Below are 13184 nucleotides of genomic sequence, written 5' to 3'. Positions count from 1 at the left end.
GAGAAACTTGATTGTTGTTTTTACAGATTTTTAGCAGCATAAGATAAAGTTGTTGATTGTTGAACACTTAGGGGAATTTTTTACTGATACAAATTGCTAAAAGAATGATTGCTAATGTTCAAGTCAAGCAATTGTGAAATTCACAACTATTCTTTATTGACAAAACAATTGCTAACAGAAAATTTACAAACAAATATCAAGATAGAAGAACCTAATGTAAAATGATGGTAATTCAATGAAATACAAAATTATTGTTTTTATTTAAGTTTCTTAAATAAATGAGATTGTGGTGATTGAAGATCCATATTCGTTATATGGACATCTAGAAAAGTATTGATGAATGATTTTAGGTTATAACTAGAAAAAAGGAACTCTTAAATTATACCAAATATCCTGACCAATAATCATATTTGTGGACTATTCTTTGGGACTTCAATCTAACTTCTTAATAATTGTTTTTTATAAACATGAATTTATATAGGATTGGTACAAATAAACGGGCATAATTAAGCATCTTCGCCCAGGGCATGGAAAACCAATGGACTGCCCTGACGTGGTATATGCTTACCGACAACCATGAAATCTATTAAACTGTCAGCACTGAAACAAATTAGAAAATATAGTGTCAAAATCGAAAAAAAAAATGAAAATATAATGTCGAATTCAAAACTAAAATAAAACAGTGTCAAACTCGGAAAAAGAAAATGAAAACATAATGTTCTTTCTGTACAATTTACCCTATGATTTTTGTGAATCATTGTCTGTCGGAATTTAACAAGTGGACAAATCAACATGTTGCGACGTCAAGAAAAATAAATTCATTAAAAAGTTGTAAATCTGTTGTATTTTATCTATTTGTAATGCCATTGAGCTCATTCCCAATATAGTGACAGACTGTATCATCAAAAGGAATACACACCGGAGGCGGATGTGATATAGTGCTACTAGAAAATCTATTAAACAATCGATATTGAAATAAATTAGAAAATATAGTGTTAAAACCAAAAAGGAAATTGAAAATACAGTATCGAAATTAAAACTACAAATAAAAAAGTATCAAAATCCAAAAAAAAATATAATATTTTTTTGCCCTATTAATTTTGTGAAATATTGTTTGTGAAAATAGACGTGGGCTTATTTATTGTCTTATTGTTCCAGAAAATCTGCAACGTCAAGAAACAAGGCATTTTTATATTTGGTGGAAGTTTAACATGGGCTCATTTATTAACTTATTGTTCAATTATTCATCTTGTTCGGTAGTGGGGAGTTTTGGTCTATTCTTGGAGTCTAGGAGAAGACCCAAATGGAGTCGTCGGGGGTGGGGAATGGGGAAGATATCATATAACCTAAGAATAAAGGTTTATTATTAAGAGCTGATTTGTATACACATCAATTTATATTTTAAAATGTTATAAGCATATTAAAAAAGCAAATTGTTATACGTGGAGAAAAATTATTGTATGTTTGGTTTTTCTTTTACCTTTTCATTTAACATATTTCCTTTTGTCGATATTCCTCCACATTAATTACTCAGCTTGTTCGAAATTATTAAATAACCCTCTCCTACTTTATTTGGTAAGAACATCATCAATCTTAGATTCTTAGAATTCTTTTTTTTTTTTTTTTTTGAGTTTCTAAAATATAATTTGCTTTATCTTAATTATATCTTTTCATTTGATTGCTTCGTGCTGCTTTATATGAGTACTTGACCTGTCAGCTTCTTCTATGTGATGTTCGTCTTTTTAGTTGTGCCTTCTGAGCATAGTTAAAATATCCAAAAACGCATGTTAATTATTGCATAGAGGAGGGCTAATGCGATTTGCTTTATGTATTACGATTTACCATTATGGGTATATATTCAGTAGATAATTGTAGGAACAAAATAAAATCACATTCATATATCATAAATTTAAATAACAGTACAAAGACACAAAAGGAAACCAACACTCGTTTTACATATTATATAAAAAAAACACTAAACATGTATTACGTTAAGGATTTTAAACCATCTAAACATATGAACTACATATAGTTTCATACATTTATTTATTTCATGGAGGTGAAGAACCCTAAATTCGAAGCTGAGACCCATCAAGGACAAAAGACAACCCTATAATTGGTTCCACCAGGACATGAAAATGTGCCAGTTCTGTCATTCTTGTAGCTTAAAAAATCAGGACATCGATCTTTAAAAAATCTTGAATATTCAGTCGGCCCACAATCCTCTGTGTAACAACAGTATTTTTGGTTCTTGAACACCGTGCATGGGTTGTTGCAGCCACCGGGTGTCCGTAACACGTCAGGGCACTGGCCATTGATGTCGGCAATGCATCTGCTGCTGCTAGTGCACCCACCGGAAGTGGGGCTAAATTCCATTGGCAGGTTGAACCCATCGATAACAGAAACATCGAAGTAATCAAAATTCATGTACTGATTAAGAGCGTATTCAGCCACTGTGTTGGGCGTTTTACCAAAAGCTTGGCATTGGAGGAGGCCATTGCAGTCACCGGTCTGACAACTGCCTCGACCAGACGCATCAAAGTTGCAGTTGGTACGGGGCCATATACGAGCTGTTGATGTTCCAGGTGCAACATCTAAAGACCAGGTTTCACCGAAATTTAGCTGCCGGCCACCACCGGGAGTTGCACCAGCCCAGACGGTGAACGGACAGTTGTTGTGGATATTAAAATTGGCCGCATTGGCAATGTGAAAACAAAGAGTGAAGAAAAAGAGAAGGAAAGTGGAAGCTGTAGAGAAGGTCATTGTGGTTGTGGGTGTGTATACAGACTCAGACTGAGACTCGTTTATATAAGGTTTTTGGGAAGAGATAAATGCATGGAGAATTGGAAGGGTTGTATTCATAGGCCCTTCATGTTTATGAGGAATTTTGTTTCTTATGTGGAATATATGTTAGCCAACCAACTTGCATATATTATACTGTAACATATTTTTTTATCAGTTTAGGTTGTTATATTATAGTATTAATGTTATAAAAAGATTATATATATATATATATATATATATATATATATATATATATATATATATATATATATATATATATATATATGCAATTTCTTTTCACACACCAATCTATACTACCCTACTCCACACACCAGCCTAATCTTTGTTAATATATATATATATATATATATATATATATATATATATATATATATATATATATATATATATATATATATATATATATATATATAGGGAGGGAATTTGGCCCGAAAACCCGAACCGAACCGAATTAGACCCGAATAAGCAATTCGATTCGGTTTTTGGGTATCTATATAAAGCTTATTCGGTTTTCGGGTTATTCGGTCCGGGTTACCCGAATAAGGGCTTATTCGGTCCAAAAGAACCGAACCGAATATGAAAAGTCACATTTTTTTCCAAACACGATTGCTTATTCGGTCTTTTTTTCTATCGATTGTTAACCAACAAAACCCATAATACACCAAAAAAATCAACACAATCGAATTCGATCATCCGTATTACACCAAATCGACGAGTCGACGACATTACTCTTTGATCGATTGAGGTTTTTCTCATCCTTGCGACATTACTCTTTGATCGACAGTTGCGGCTGTTGCCCTTGCGACTTACGATAACTTGGACTCATTGATCGATCATCACCGGTTCAAAGTTCAAACTTCAAAGTCCATTCACGATAAGAAAAAAAAATTCGGTCCTTGCGTCTGGAAAAAAAATAATCGTCTCATCATCGTTGTTTTCTAGTTTCTACTAGGATCAAACTCCATTCAAGTCATACAAAATACAATATTTATAATCACATTGTAAATGTTATTCGGTTTATTCGGGTTATTCGGCTCCTTTATCATCTTCTACATGTTATTTGGGTTATGCGGGTCGGAACCGAACCTAACCGAATAATACTCGAACCGAACCGAACCTGTATTGCTTATTTGGTTCGGTTTTCGGTTCATACAATTATTCTTATTCGATTTTTGGTTTATTCGGGTTCGGGTCAATTCGGTTCGGTTCCGACCCGAATAACATCCATATATATATATATATATATATATATATATATATATATATATATATATATATATATATATATATATAGAGAGAGAGAGAGAGAGAGAGAGAGAGAAGAAATGTAGAGCATACTATCGGTTGTTCAATTCATAACTTATGAGCAATGTCATGACTTTTAAGCTTTTCATGTAAGTTCTTTAACTCTACTTTTCCTTTCACCTCAAGAGTGACACCATCCAAATGCTCATAGATACGATACAAAACTGTAAAAATGGGGTTGTCTAAAAGACACTCTACTTTTCTATATATACAACCTATTTGATTTTTAAGGTTTTTTTATTGATTGAATTTGCATTATTTTTCGAAAAAGTAAATTATAAATAGTTTATTATAGGTTGACTTTTAATAAAAATGTTCATAGAGAGTCTAAGGGTTGTCAATCTAGCAATACCCGTAAAAGTGGTCTCTATGATTTGTATTTGACAAAACTGCAAAAATGTCCTTATGGTATGCATTTTTTCTAAGGTTTAGTCCAAACCTCGATTTTTTTGGATTAACGGTCCTTTTTAACATGTCTTTACGTGGTTTTGGTCCCTCGGCGAACTAAAAAGACTAAAATGCTCTTTTATTTGTATTTTTACATTTTTTTAATAATTAGTTTTATATTTTATTAATTAAAAAACAAGAGAGGACCCTCTCTCTCTCTCTCTCTCCCTTTCATCAATTTCCCTCACCCCACCCCACCCCATCGTCTTCTTCTTGTTTATTACATACAATGCCATTCTCTACCCTTCTCTATGTTCCAATACCCTCAGTCCCTCACCTCAGCAACAATAAGACCCATCTTTTCCATTCACTCAACTCAAACTCGGTTTATTGTAGTGAAAACGATTGCCCCTCCATATTCCAATCTGATAGACAAGAAGACACAACGTGGTTGAAAGCAGAATCCAATTATGGGTATGGTTCCATTACAATGTTTAGTAGCTTTTGTGGATTTTGAAATCATGCACTATCAATGAATTGAGTTGTTACAAACAAATATAACCGGTTTTTTGGGGCGAATTCCAAAGATCAAGTGTGAGACAAATCCGACCTGGCATCTGTAGCACCTGGTTCCTGGTATGTAAAATTTATCTAAGTGTTTTGCATTTTTAGCCTTGGACTCCGCGAGTTGTAGGCCCGACTCGCCGAGTAGAGACGGGATATGGAACACGTTTAAGTTGGGGACTCGGCGATTCCATATTTTGGACCCGGCGAGTCCCCGTTGTCTAATGAAACCCTAAATTTCAAGGGCTTGCACCCTATTTAAACCCTCTTATCCGCCCCCAAGCTCGCCCCCTTCACCCTCAGAGCTCTCAACTTCGTTCAAACCTTGTTCATTGTGAGATTGAAGTATTTTGGTGTGTTTTCTTGAAGATTTTGAGAGGAAAGGAGAGTAGATCAAGAAGAGAAGAAGGAGGCCAGGCATCTTGGTGTTACTTCAGTGATTTCCTTGAGGTATAACTCAGTTTCCCTCTGTTTTCATGCTTATAGTCCCTTATAGCTCCATGGAAGTCCTTCTTGAGCCTTTCCTCAAGCTTGATTTTGTATTAGGGTTTGTAATAAGTTGTTTAGCCTCTAGATCTAGGCATGATTGAGCTCCAGGAGCTTGCATCTACTGCCTTTATGGAGCCATATTGCATGAAAGCCCTAGATCTACTCTTTTAGTGCATTTTGAGCCCTAAAACCTTCATTGGTGTTTATTTACACGTAAAGTTGGAAACTTTACGTGTTAATCAAGCCCTAGAAACCCAGATCTATGTATGGCATGAGCTGGATTCAAGAAAAATCGAGTATATAGTATTTGCATGTGAAAGACTCGGTGATTCGTTCATCGGACTCGGCGAGTCGAGTCGCGAGTCCCCGAGTTTTCCCCCTTTTCGTGTTTGCTGGGTGGAGTAGTGAGTCACGGGGTGTGACTCAGTGGGTGAGAAGCCAGACTCACTCATAAAGGAACTCGGCGAGTCAATTCCCTGACTCGGCGAGTTCAAGGCAATCTTCTTGTCCCAAGAACAGACTCGACGAGTTGTTCATACAACTCGGCGAGTCTCAGCATAGAATGTTCTTCGGATGAAGATGAACTCGACGAGTTGTTCATACAACTCGGCGAGTAGGATGAAGGACTATTGGACCTTGGTTTAGAAGGAAAACTAATCGAGTCAATGCCTAACTCGATGAGCAGAGACGAGATTATGGTCAATCGAATGGATAGGGACTCGGCGAGTTGGCAAGCCAACTCGACGAGTCGGGTCAACTGGAAGTTGACTTTGACTTTGACTCTTGGTTTGGTTAAGGGTAAATGGTCATTTTACCCTGAGGTCGTTTAGCAGTCTTTGACTGAGTGTTTTGTGGGGATTATAGCCGGAGGATTTCTGGGGCAGCAGCAGCAGAAGACAGTCAGTTCCCACACAGATCAGCAACTACTTTAAGGTGAGTTACCTTCCGGTACCGGTGGGTCTACGGCCACAATGTCGGCCCACCAGTAGGATTTGTATGATAAATGATTGTCTCTGTGATATTCATCTAGGGTTGCTGCTACCTGTGATATGTTTATGTGCTAGTATGATATGATGATATGTGCTAGTGACAGTAGGGGGAGATAGTCCCCCAGATTACCGGTTGATAGGGTCGAAGGGGCGGTCATGCCCAGCCATGCTAGATAGATTACGTGATATATGTGTTATGTGGTAGTAATAGGGGGTGAAATAGTCCCCAGTACCCGGTCAAGAGGACCGAATGGGAGACCAACACTCAGATATGCTAGTCAGTATCCGGTCGAGAGGACCGAAGGGGAGGCAAGCTCCCAGCTATACTGGTCAGTATCCGATCGAGAGGACCGAAGGGGAGGCCAACTCCCAGATATATTAGACAGTATCCGGTCGAGAGGACCGAAGGGGTAGGTCGGGCACCCAGATATGCATGACAATATATGTATGTTATGTGATTGTATGGTATGTGGTATGTTGGGGGAACTCACTAAGCTTCGTGCTTACAATTTTCAGTTTTGGTTTCAGGTACCTCTTCTTCGAAGGGGAAGGAGCTGGCGCGGTAGCGGCACATTACACACATGCCTTGTATTCCGCACCATGAGATCTTCCTGGGGATTTGTACTCTGACACTATTATGTTTTTATAAATGTTTTTCCAGACACGCAATATCTTTTATGAAACAATATGATCGGTGAATGTTTAATTCCAATATTTTGCTAAGTATATGTTTTAAAAATGAAATTTTTGGCTCATATTTTTGGGACGTTACAAGTTGGTATCAGAGCCCTGGTTTGAGGGATTCGGACACACCTTTGGGGGTGTCTGAACTCAAATCGAGGTATTAAAAGATTTTAAAGAAGAAAATATTTTCTGAAAATTTAAGTAAAGAGTTTTAAGAAGGAATAAAGTGTGTGATGTGCGCGACCGGCCGAGCTCAAGTAAGTATTCCCCAAAGTACCCATACAAGTTTATGTTATGTTTATCAGTTTCAGTAGAACAACATGCTAGAATAGGACTAAGGATCTAGGAGTGATGCCTTATGTGCCTGCTTTATGTGTTTCAGTGTATGAAAACTGCATGCTAGAATTGAGTAGATAGCAGTAGGATAGCCTGTTTAGGTTATGCCTGATAGTATGAGTTTAGCACTGTATGCTAGTTCACTTTCTCTCTATGAGAACGGATTTGCTTGAGATTGTTCCCTTTTGTCTGAATGTTGCTTGCTTTGTGCTTTGTGGGATTCTGAGTAATGGAAGTTAGCCATTAGGTGAATACGTCACGTCACATGTGATCAGGGTTGAATAATCTTAGATTGCTGGATTTGGTCCTATTGCGCAGCTCTCGTTTGAGTCTAACCGTTATAGGGACGAGTCTGTTACTCGAAGGATTATCTGAGCCTCATCACATGTGATGGTGTTCAGGTAATGGCTAACTGGCATTACAAGGAGGCCTTCAACAGCTGAGGACCGGATAGGGTGGAGTTAGAGATTTCCCTAGGGCAAGCCTAGGATGAGTATAGCAGTGATCAGCAGTAGTGAAAGGGACCTGGTGGAGTCAAGGCAGTCCTTGGAGAAGGTACGGATAGATGTGGAAGGTAGTATGCGCCCGTACTACTGAAAGCAGAGGATCCATACCCGAACCGAGGAAGGCCAAGATAAGACCGGGGAACTTGTAGTTGGTGTGATCCCTCCAGAGGTATCAGTATCGCTAACGATTATTATTTATGTATTTCAGAATGGTGGTACTACGCTCGAGGCCAGCAGTTGGCAGTACAGGAGAGGGATCGGGTTCGGGATAAGGTTCCGAGCCAGTAGATGAGGGGCTACGCGAGTTCATCGCGTCAGAGATCACCAGAGGCATCCTTGAGTCGACCCCCATTATCTTCGGGTCGATCAAGGAAGGGATATTAGAGTTGATGGAGGATCGCCTCAGGGCATTCAGGAGCGACATGGCATCTGGCCAGTCAGGATCTCGCACACTGTCCTTCAAGAACTTCCGGGGCAGTGGTGTGCCGGATTTTCACGGGGTGAAGGACCCCATAGCTGCCAGGCGATGGATTGCAGACATTGAGTCTGCACAGTTGACTAGCTTCTTCCATGAGGGGTCGAAGGTGAGATATGCAGCAGGATGTTTGAGAGATCGAGCTAGGGATTGGTGGGAGTCTGTTGGTGACTTGTTGGGAGCCTCGGCTGTCGAGGCTATGACCTGGTCGGACTTCGTAACCAGGTTCATGGCAGAGTTTGCGCCGGCTGTCGAGCTTCAGCAACTGGCCAGGGAGTTCCTAAATATGAGACAGACGATGGAGACTGTGGCGGAGATCACCGCCAAGTTCCGAGAGAGGGCGTTGCTGGTGCCCCAGTACGCGGGTGATGAGGATATGAGGAGGACACGCTATCATGACATGCTACGAGCTGATATTCGGGAGCATGTCAGTTTTTCAGCTTGCCCTACCCTGGACTTTATGATTGCCAAGGCAAGGGAGAGGGAGATAGATCTAGAGCACATCCGGAAGAGGAAGGCGAAAGAGGGACATGTTATGGGGGCTTCGGGAAAGAAGCCCAAGGGATCAGATGCGGGGCCGAAAGGCCAACAGGGGCGGAGCCGCTGCAGGATATGCGGCAAGACGCATGAGGGAGCATGCAAGTTGGGATCGTCAGGCTGCTACAAGTGTGGCAAGTTAGGGCACTTCAGCAGGGATTGTACCACCCCTACACATGTGATTCAGACATCGGAGTTGCTGTGTTTCCACTGCAACCAGAGGGGCCACAAGAAGGCCAATTGCCCCCAGTTGACAGCATCAACGCCGGTTAAGGTGCCAGCTCCAGCTACCCTGCAGATTACAGATGGCCGGCAGGGCAAGGCGGAGGCTCCAGTGGTGAGGAGCCGGGCGTTTCAGCTGATTACCGAGGAGGCACGCGTCGCACCCGATGTGGTGACGGGTATGATTATTTCCCTCTATTTTATTTTTATGATGTTATGATATTGATAGGTGCTCTGTGTATATGTGTTAGGATCGTTCCATGTGAACGGTATCCCTGTTCAGGTGTTGTTTGACTCGGATGCCACCCGATCATTCGTTTCCCTTGCGCTTAGCAAGAGGTTTACCGAGTCTTCGAGCATGTTGGATTGCCTTTTAGAGGTAGAGATTGCCGATGATCGATCGGTGCGGGCATCATCAGTGTTCAGGGATTGTGTCCTGAGGTTATTTGAGGAGTGCTACTTGGTGGATTTGGTTCCCATTCCGTTGCGTGGGAACAAACTGATTATAGGCATGGATTGGTTGAGCCCTAATGGGGCGGTGATAGATTACGCACAGCAGCTAGTGCGGATCAGGACCCCAAGTGGGGGAGAGTTGGTGATCCATAGCGAGAGGCCACAGCGTGGACCCACAATATGTTCAGCAGCAAGGGTTAGGCGCTACCTTCAGCAGGGTTGCGCATGATATGTCGCGTACGTTATGGATACCCGGGAGGCGGGTAAGACGACGGTGAGCGAGGTTCCTATGGTGCGAGACTACGCTGATGTGTTCCCGGTGGAGATTCCTGGAATACCTCCGGAGCGTCAGGTAGAGTTCAGGATCGACCTAGTTCCTGGTGCGGCTCCGATAGCGAGGGCACCCTATCGGTTGGCTCATCCCGAGATGCAGGAGTTGTCTACGCAGCTGCAGGAGCTGCTAGACAAGGGATTTATTCGACCGAGCAGTTCACCCTGGGGAGCCCTGATCCTGTTTGTGAAGAAGAAGGACGGGTCGCATCGGATGTGTATAGATTACCGGGAGCTGAATAAGGTAACGGTGAAGAACCGTTACCCACTCCCGAGGATTGATGACCTCTTTCATCAGTTACAGCGAGCATCTTGGTTCTCCAAGATCAATTTGCGTTCAGGTTATCATCATATGAGGGTCAGAGAGGAGGATGTACAGAAGATCGCGTTTCGGACGCGCTATGGCCATTATGAGTTCGTGGTGATTCCGTTTGGGCTCACCAATGCTCCTGCCGCGTTCATGGACCTCATGAACCGCGTGTGTAGACCGATGCTGGGTCGGTCTGTGATAGTTTTCATTGATGATATCTTTGTTTATTCCAAGACGCAGGAGGAGCACGAGGAGCATCTGAGAGAAGTTTTGGAGACCTTGAGGAGGGAGAGCTTGTATGCCAAGTTCTCCAAATGTGAGTTTTGGTTGCGCAAGGTGCAGTTGCTTGGGCACCTCGTCAACCAGAACGGGATTTCAGTGGACCCAGCCAAGGTGGAGGCCGTGATGAGATGGGAGGTTCCGAAGTCTCCATCCGAGATTCGGAGTTTCCTAGGATTAGTAGGCTACTATCGGAGATTCATTCAGGATTTCTCCAAGATAGTCGTACCCCTGACACGGTTGACTAGGAAAGTCGTGGTCTTTCGATGGGGGCCTGAGCAGCAGGCAGCATTCGAGATTCTGAGACAGAGATTGTGCGAGGCGCCAATCTTAGCCCTACCCGAGGCCGTAGAGGATTTTGTGGTATACTGTGATGCGTCTATCTCGGGCTTAGGCGCAGTATTGATGCAGAGGGGACATGTCATTGCTTATGCCTCGAGGCAGTTGAAGCCTCACGAGGCGAACTACCCGACGCATGATTTAGAGCTGGGGGCAGTGGTCTTCGCCCTCTAGATTTGGCGGCATTACCTCTATGGGGTTCAATGTACCATTTACATGGACCACAAGAGTTTGAGGTACCTCATGGATCAGCCGAATCTGAACATGAGGTAGCGTCGATGGTTGGACGTGCTGAAGGATTATGATTGCGAGATCCTCTATCACCCGGGGAAGGCCAATGTGGTGGCCGATGCGCTTAGCCGTAAGGCGGCACCGATCAGGGATGTGTGTATGAGGATGACTATGGTGACTCCACTGTTAGAGCAGATTCGGGAAGCTCGGCAGGAGGCTATGAAGTAGGAACATCGGAAGATTGAGCGAATAGTGGGTCAAGTCACCTCCTTCGATTATGATAGCCGATGATTATTGACACTACACCGTAGGGTGTGGGTGCCGTATCACGGAGGCGTACGCCAGATCTTGATGGAGGAGGCGCACAAATCCCAATTCTCCATTCATCCAGGGGCGATGAAGATGTATAGGGATCTTCGACTAGACTATTGGTGGCCCTGCATGAAGCGGGATGTGGCTTGGTATGTTGAGCGATGTTTGACCTGCAGGAAGGTCAAGGCCGAGCATCAGAGACCGCACGACAAGATGCAGCCGTTGGATATCCCGTTGTGGAAATGGGAAGATATTAAGATGGATTTTATCACAAAGCTTCCCCGGACTGCGCGAGGAGTAGATTCGATTTAGGTCATCGTGGATCGATTGACCAAGAGCGCCCATTTTATTCCGATCCAGGAGAGCATCTCGGCCGAAAAGTTGGCCGATATCTACATCAAGGAGATAGTGCTGCAGCACGGGGTGCCAGTGTCAGTGATATCAAACCAAAATGTGCGGTTCACTTCCAGGTTTTGGAAGAAGTTTCATGATGAGTTGGGCACTCGTCTGCATTTTAGCATCGCCTTTCACCCGCAGACGGATGGTCAGAGTGAGCGGACCATCCAGACTTTGGAGGATATGTTGCGGGCATGCATGCTAGACTTCGGTGGTACCTGGGATACCTATCTTCCCTTGGCTGAGTTCTCGTACAACAACAACTACCACGCGAGTATTGACCGTCCTCCATTCGAGATGTTATACGGACGGAGGTGCAGGACCCTGATATGTTGGGGTGAAGTTGGTCAGAGGGTCATGGGGAGCACTGAGGTCGTGCTCAAGACGACCGAGAGAATCCAGCAGGTTAAAAGCAAGCTTCAGACTGCGCAGAGTCGACAGAAAAGCTACGCCGACAAGCGTCGATCAGACCTGGAGTTCCAGGTCGGGTATATGGTTCTCCTGAAAGTGTCTCCTTGGAAAGGCGTCATTCGATTCAGGAAGCGGGGCAAGTTGGGCCCGAGATATATTGGTCCGTTCAGGGTTGTAGCCCGGGTGGGCAAGGTGGCATATAGGCTGGATCTGTCAGCCGAGCTCAGTTAGATCCACAACATCTTTCATGTCTCCCAGCTGCGGAAGTGCCTAGTGGATGATTCAACAGTGGTGCCGTTAGAGGATATTCAGGTTGATGACAACCTGAATTACATTGAGCGCCCAGTCGCGATCCTCGACCGGAAGTCGAAGGATCTGAGGAACAAGAAGGTGGAATTAGTGAAGGTGCAATGGCAGCACCGAAAAGGTTCAGAGTGGACTTGGGAGCCGGTGGAAGAAATGATGGAGCATTACCCCGAGCTGTTTAAGGATCGATCAGCAGACTTCGAGGACGAAGTCTAAAATAAGTGGGGGAGATTTGTAGCACCTGGTTCCTGGTATGTAAAATTTATCTAAGTGTTTTGCATTTTTAGCCTTGGACTCGGCGAGTTGTAGGCCCGACTCACCGAGTAGAGACGGGATATGGAACACGTTTAAGTTGGCGACTCGGCGATTCCATATTTTGGACTCGGCGAGTCCCCGCTGTCTGATGAAACCTTAAATTTCAAGGGCTTGCACCCTATTTAAACCCTCTTATCCGCCCCCAAGCTCGCCCATTCACCCTCAAAGCTCTCTACTTCGTTCAAACCTTGTTCCTTGTGAGA

At 43.1% G+C, this 13184-nt stretch overlaps 1 pseudogene across 1 annotated transcript; it reads right to left on the bottom strand.

Annotated features, from left to right (window-relative positions):
• Positions 1-1936: 1936 nt before the first annotated feature.
• Positions 1937-2804, bottom strand: LOC145091745 (thaumatin-like protein pseudogene; annotated as a pseudogene). The gene has a single exon (XR_013702267.1). The product of XR_013702267.1 is annotated as a thaumatin-like protein pseudogene (transcript).
• Between the last annotated feature and the right edge of the window lie 10380 nt (positions 2805-13184).

This window comes from Lactuca serriola, chromosome 3, assembly GCF_051521515.1.
Source record: "Lactuca serriola cultivar US96UC23 chromosome 3, Lser_US96UC23_V15, whole genome shotgun sequence".
In the NCBI taxonomy this organism is placed as follows: Eukaryota; Viridiplantae; Streptophyta; class Magnoliopsida; order Asterales; family Asteraceae; genus Lactuca; species Lactuca serriola.
The sequence above is the reverse complement of the archived record's forward strand: the minus strand, read 5'-3'. Positions and strand labels throughout refer to the sequence as shown.